This window comes from Parus major, chromosome 26, assembly GCF_001522545.3.
Source record: "Parus major isolate Abel chromosome 26, Parus_major1.1, whole genome shotgun sequence".
In the NCBI taxonomy this organism is placed as follows: Eukaryota; Metazoa; Chordata; class Aves; order Passeriformes; family Paridae; genus Parus; species Parus major.
The window spans coordinates 2,027,447-2,034,615 of record NC_031795.1 but is presented as its reverse complement, the minus strand read 5'-3'; positions in this window follow the sequence as shown (position 1 = coordinate 2,034,615).

Here is a 7,169-nt window from a genome sequence, read left to right as displayed (position 1 = left end):
GTGTTGGTGGTGACTCAGCTGGAAGATGTGAGCACTGCTCGGGCTGCACAGCCAAGGGTGTGGCTGGGGAACCGTCCCCACCTTGTCCCTGACACTGCGTTCACACCGCTGAGCTGCTGGAAAAACAGTGAAACAGCAGCCTCACAGCAGCACCTTAAAATAGAGGCCACACATCCCCCATCATCTCTCACCTGGTGAGAGGGTGTTGGCCTGGTGCTGGGAGCTGGGAATAGATCCTGCTGCAGGATGAGTGATGGAAACGGGGAGAATTCCACCATCCCTGTGCTGAGGATACTGAAATGAGCTGTGGGGCTGGGAGGGGCTGTGGTTTAGTGGTCACTGAGGGACACTGAGGTCAGATGTGGAAGATCTGGTTGTAGTTCCTGAGCTGCAGGAACTCCTGTGCCTCCATTTCCCATGTCTACAGCAAGGTTAGCGCTTCCAGCTGGAGATTTTTGGGACAAAAGGGGCCTTTCAGTAGGTGTGTAGGCAGGACCTGACACAGGAGGTGGCAGAGCCAGGTGGGGATTTTGGGTGTTGAGTAGGGGACACTCTCCTGGTGGGGGTTACCAGCATCACCCCCCAGAATTGTCCCACTGTACACAGGACTGATGAAAGGCCCTCGTGTCTCCCCAGAGACACATGTTGGATGCTGGAGGTGATGCAGCGCATTCCAGACTCTCCAGAAAAGCTTCCAGCAGTTATGGGCACCTCTTGTGCTCAGCAGGACCCATGGCAAGGAGGGACAGCCTGTCCTTGGTGTGGGATCCATGGCAGGAACTTGGGATATTTGCTGGAGTCAGTTTGTGCCCTTCAGGGCTGTGTCCATCCTGGTGCCAGACTCTGCTGAGGGTTGCAGGGTGGGTTGGTTTGTTTGTTCACTGCCCTTCCATTTCCAGCACTTTCAGGAGAGTTTGCAGGATGTTCTGTGGGTCTGGGAAGGGGTGATTGGGTTTGGGTGGAGGCTGTGCCACATCCAGAGCCTGATGCTGCCTGAGTGTCACAGACACATCGCAGCTGTGGGGACCAGATCTGAGGCTTGACCCTGGGTTTCTGTGTCAGGGCTCTTCAGCTGCATTGCTGAACTTTGCAGAAAGGGTTTTTCTCACAAAAAAATAACAAAAAAAAGGAGGCTGGATCTGTCAGGCTTTTGGGAATGTCAGTTTGAGGCAAGCAGGGCTGGTAATCAACGGTGCCAGATTCAGTTCATTCAACTTGCTTAATGGAATTTCTAATCAATTTTCTTAACAGCCTCGAGTCTGAATGGCCTCCTAAGGACTTAAATTCTGGAAGTGCCAATTCTCCAAGCACCCTAGGAAGAACAAAGGCTTGTCATTCTCCTAGCAGCTTCCTTTGCAAAGCTAAAAACAAACCTCCTTCTCCCAGCTGTGACTATAAAATGAACAAAAAAAAACCAAGGTGCAAAACATTTTGTCCTAAATCTTGTTGTTAATGATGTTGGTGGAAATGACAGACTTTGAATAGATAGAAAAGTGGGTTGTTAGGGCTTGGAAGGATGCAGCTGGTGCTTGTACAATGGCAAATGAGCTGGCTGGCAGCAGGCTGGCCGTGGGGTTACCGAGGAGAAATGAAAGATGCTATCAGCTTCCTTCAGTGCTTCCCTATCAGCTGCTGCAGATGGGCACGTGGAGTTTAACCAGCTCTAGATAGCACAGAGGTTAAATAGACATTTCTCTTAGATGAGAGCATTCCTCAAATTGCAATTACGCCTGGGAAAGAACAAAGGCTTGTATCTGTCAAATATTTCTGCAGTGGAGAGATTTGCATCTGATTTTAATACACGCAGCTCTGTGAGAGTCTGGCTGGCAGCTGAAGGTGTCTGGGGGAAGACTTGGCAAAACCTGGGAGGTTTTCTGCCCTGTGGAAAACACCTCCGTGCTCGTCACCCCCTTCCAGCACATGAGCAGGAGCGGAGTGCTGGGCTCTGGAGGAGGAGGAGGAGGAAGGGTTGTGTGTGGGTGTCTGAAGTGCAGGTGAAGGGGGGAGGCTGGGTGCCTGTGTGCCTTCCCAGCCTCCCCAGGGACAGGATTCCCACTCAGTGAGGCAGAGCTGGATCCTGCAGCATCTGTGTTACAGCAGAGCTAATAACCGAGGGCAGCAGGTTTCCTGGCTGAGCTCGTGACTCTTGGCTGAGCTCCAGGGACTCACAAGGATTGCTCTTCGATCCTCTGATATGAACCTTCCCACCTCTCCCAGCAGTGGCTAAAACCAGGCCTTTTTTCTCATCATTTTATCCTCATGTATTTATGGTTGGGTCAGGCTGAGACGAGGAACAAAATGGTCACCCAGGGGGTCCTCAGCTCTTCATTTCATCCCTGGCATGGCTCCTGGGTGTCCCCCTCTGCCCATGGGACTGGGAGCTGAGGGGTAGTTCTGCCCCCAAACCTCACAGCTCTCACAACTGTCAGTCCCTGAAAACCGAAACAATGGGAAAAAAGAAAGGAACAGATCAGGCTGTGAATGTGAAGCCAGTTTTTTTAACTCGCCTGCACAACTGAAAAATTCACAAGCTAGTCCCTGCTTTCCTAGATGGGGAGAGCAGCAGATTTTGCTTAGGTGGAGGTCAGCAGAGCAGTATAAATAGGGAAACACAGAGGTTATTAGGTAAAATGGAGAGACTGGGGGATTAGTGCAAGAACCAGAAAGGATTTGGTCACTGCTGAGCTTGCTCTGCTTGGATAATGCACAGAAGCTCTTCCCAAGAAGAACAGCAGCAGCTTCATGGGATGTATCCAAAGTAATGGGCTCAGCATCCAGCAAAACTGAAGGAGACAAATAGAAATTAAATCAACAGCTTTGTTCTGTCTTTCTGCCACTTGGGCCCAGCTGGTGTTAAAATAGGAAAAGAGACAAACTCCTTGTCCTCAGGTGACTGAGATGAATGTCTGTGTCTGCTCCAGGATGTGCCAATGGCTCTGGTACAGCCTCTCCCTTGCTGGCTCATGGAGATAAAGTTTTCTTCTTAAGCAAAATTGCATTTTTCAGCCAAACTCTGCATCTCAAAAAGAATTAATATGAAGCTGGGCTAAGCTGTGTGTCTGTATCCAGGAGGCTCAAGTGCTAAAATACTTGGCAGGGAGATGCTCCTCCTCTTCTCCCCTTTAAACTGTGGCTCTGTTTCCATCGTGGTTTGAGCTGAAGCCCTAGAATTCAAAGTTCAAAGTCTGTCTCTCTGTGGGAATATTTGTAAGATGTAGCAAAATAAACTCAGCCATGGAATAAAGAGAGAATGGAAAAAGTAATGGAAATTTTGCACTGAGATGAGGTGTAATATTGAAGAGCTCCTCCAGCTCTGCTGTAAGCCAGGCTTGATGTGGGAATTGCAGGGCAAGAAGCTTTTTCATATTAAACACAAAGGGAAACATTCCTGGTAAATCTGTGTTGTACCAACACCCAACCAGTGGGGAAGCCCAGAACACTTAAACTGTCACATGAATGGATTAAATCAGTGCTTAGGGGTCACAGTTTGGGGAACATTTCCCAAAAGACCAAGGCTCTTGGTGTTTTGGAGCAGTCTTTTACCAGGTGCAGCATTTTTTTGTAGCATGAAACTCTTTTTATTATTATTATTATATTTTAAATTTTATTTTTTATTTTTTATTTTTTTATTATTATTATTTTAATAGCAAGTCAGATTTTTAGAGCAGCTCATTGCAGAACACAGTGCCAAAAACATCATCCCTCCCGCTTTAGAGCATCTTCCAGGTTGCTCCAACAATGCCCAAGGCACTGCCTTGTGCCTCAGCTGGATCTCCAAACTGTGTCACCTTCTCTCCTTGCTCTGCAGGAGGGAGAACTGGAAATAAGGTCAGTTCCTTTCCCCAGCAAGGGACATTGATTCGTGCAGATGGTGGGGGGATGGAAGGGGAGGGTCTCCTTTAGCAGTTGGACTCAACGATCTTGGGTCTTTTCCAACCCTAATGATTCTCTGATTCCTTAGAAAAGGGTTTTTAATCATTTGCATTTCATTTGCACTGAACACATGCAGCTGGGACGTGGCTTCCCTCAAGGAAGGGATTTGGGGGAGGATTCACGGTAAATGCTCAGTGCCACAAGCAGGAGCTGAAATCTGCCTTGCACAGCGATCTTTAACTTAAAAACCCCAATTCCACACACTGGGGAGCTGCTGACCCCATCCTTTCCCTTGTGCCTTTCCCAGTGCTGGGATGGCCACATGCTTCTTGTCACAATGAAGGGGTGCAGTGGTGGCTGAAGCCCCGCTGTCCCCACGTCCTGTGTGTGTGTGACAGCCCAGCATGGCTTGTGACAGACACCTGGGACACTCAGGAGCCCATTCCAGCACTCAGACTCAATGGTCACGCTGCCTGCCTGGCTCAGCAGGATCCAGAGGCTCAGTGCAGTCATCTAGAGGTGTGCTGGGTATCCCTGGGTGCAGGATTTGGCCCAGATTATCCATCTGCCAAGGAACACATTGCAGCACAACCCTCAGTAAATCAGGAACGCTTTATCAGCACTGGAGCCTCCCTGGGGGCTGTGTGTCCTACATAGCCATGGAGTGGCAGGAGGAGGGTTCGTGACAGCCCATAAACCTGCTCTCCTTCTGTGTGACTCAGGCACTGATCCCACACGGCCTGGCCTTGGCTTTCACCTGCTGTCGGCTCCATGGCCCTGGAACCAGCTCTGTGTCCATGGAGGACCCAGCTCCTGCTGTCTGGGACAGTGGTGGCCCCTGGTGCAGCTTCCAGAGTGGTCACAATGACCAGCTCAGTCTGGTGACAACATCCCCATGGAACACTCCAGGCCAGGGGCACAGTGGCTGGAAAGCTGCAAAAGGACCTGGGGGTGCTGCTGACAGAGGCTGGACACGAGCCCAGGTGTGCCCAGGTGGCCAAGGGACCAAAGGCACCTGGCTTGGATCAGGAACAGGCTCCAGCAGGCCCAGGGCAGCGATTGTCCCTCTGTTCTTGGTGCTGCTGAGGCTGCACCTCCAACCCTGGGGTCAGTTTTGGGTTCATCATGACAAGAAGGACATGGAGGGGCTGGAGCGTGTCCAGGGAAGGGAACAGAGCTGGGGAAGGGTCTGGAGCCCCAGGAGCAGCTGAGGGAGCTGGAAAGGGGCTCAGCCTGGAGCAAAGGAGGCTCAGGGGGCCCTTGTGGCTCTGCACAAGTCCCTGGCAGGAGGGGACAGCCAGGGGGGTCGGGCTGTGCTGCCAGGGAACAGGGACAGGAGGAGAGGGAACGGCCTCAGCTGGGCCAGGGGAGGCTCAGGGTGGACAGCAGCAGGAATTTCCCCATGGAAAGGGTGCTCAGGCCTTGGCAGGGGCTGTCCAGGGAGGTTTGGAATGCCCATCCCTGGAGTGTTCAGTGAACTCCTGGAGGTGGCACTCAGTGCTCTGGGCTGGGGACAAGGTGAGGATTGGGCCCAGGTTGGATTCAATGATTCCAGAGGTCTTTTCCAACCTAAATCATCCTGGGATTCTGTGATATGAATGAAGAACACCACCAGAGCACATTAATTTCTGATAAAACCCGGTCCACACTTTGCCATGTCTCAGTTAGCCCTGTGAACACGTGTGGGTGCACATTCCCATTCCCTTGCTGGCTCAGCAGGTTCCCTGTTCTCTATCCCAGCTCTCCAATCTCACCAGAGATGCTTTGTGTCCTCACTCCACATTTGCCATTGTTCCCTTAGAGCACGACGTGACCCAAGTTTGTCATTTCCCATGATTTCCCCCTTTGATTTTTTTCTTCCCCAATTTTCTGTTGGTTTCCTGGGGATTACAGCTTTCTAAACAAATCTATAAGAACTGGCAAACTTGGATAAAATTGGAATACTTCATTCCGGTTTTGAGTCCTAGGAAGTGTTTTGGGTAGAGGAATTGTGAACACATTCTGGGGAATGAATTTCTCTCATCTTCTGTTGAGTTGTAGCAGATTTTAGAATAAGCAGAAAAAGCCTGCCTTGAGCACAGAAATGTAGCAAAGTGTTTTCAGCAGAAAAAAAAAAAGAATAATTTTGTGAAAATGTGAAGACAGGAAAGAGCTGACTGTGCACATTTGATGTATAGAACCGTATGGATCCAGCTGGGAGATGTAAACAGAACCAGGGCAGGAAAAGCCTTAATTTTGCCAAAATTTTGGGAGGTTGCTGTGACTTCAGGGACATCCCATCCCACCAAAATTTTATATTGTCCAAAACAAGACCTGTATAGGCCATGGCACTGTTGATATAATACTGAGCAGGGAATATTTAGGTGTTTATGTTGGAAAATAGGTAAAATAACTTTGTAAAGGATCTTGTAACTTCACCCCTGCACTTTTTAGAATAAATCCTGAACCTCTAAGACCTTCAAATATGTCTAATGAAACTTATTGCAATAAGTATTGTTTTATCACTACATGCAAGTCTCCATGAATATTTCTGTACAAATCTTGCCTGTTTTAAGTGTTCCTGTGCACAACATCCCTCCAGAAATGCCTTTCAGCCAAAATTATTCCACAGTGACACTGGATATGATACTGTTCTTTTCAATCTCTTGCATTAAATGTTCTGGACACACAAAGCTCTAAATTTTTTTATTTTTTTTTTTCTGACATCTTAAAAAAAAATAAATATGGAAGCTGCTGCTGCACATCCCTAATACCTACACTGGGTAACAGCTTCAGCAGCACTGGGAATATCAGAGGATCCCAAATCATTTTCTTAGTCTGCTTTACATTATAATACAGATTAAGGATTGTGCTTGCATTTCAAGATCTTAGCAACATCCTTTTGTCACCCTGTAACAACAGCTCTAATTCCTCTAACCAGGAATTACTGCTGGGAGCATCACTTGGGTGTAAATCTGCTGGGATGAGCTTTTTCCTTTCCCTGAGTAACTCAAGTGTCTGAGCCAAGCTGGAGTTCCCAGTGCTCCCAGGACTTGGCTCTGGTGTGTATTTCCAGGCTGGATGGGGCTTGGAGAAACCTGGGATAGTGGAAGGTGTCCCTACCTGTGGCAGGGGGTGGGATGGGATGAGCTTTAAGGTCCCTCCCAACCCACCCTGGGATGATGGCATGATTCTGTTTGTTTGGGACCTCTTGAGAGGAGCAGGATGGAACGGGCAGTGCCAGCCCTGCAGCTCCTCAGGGTGGGAGCAGAGCAGCCTGCTCAGGCCTCAGAGGGTGTCAGCTCGAGCCAGCAGTG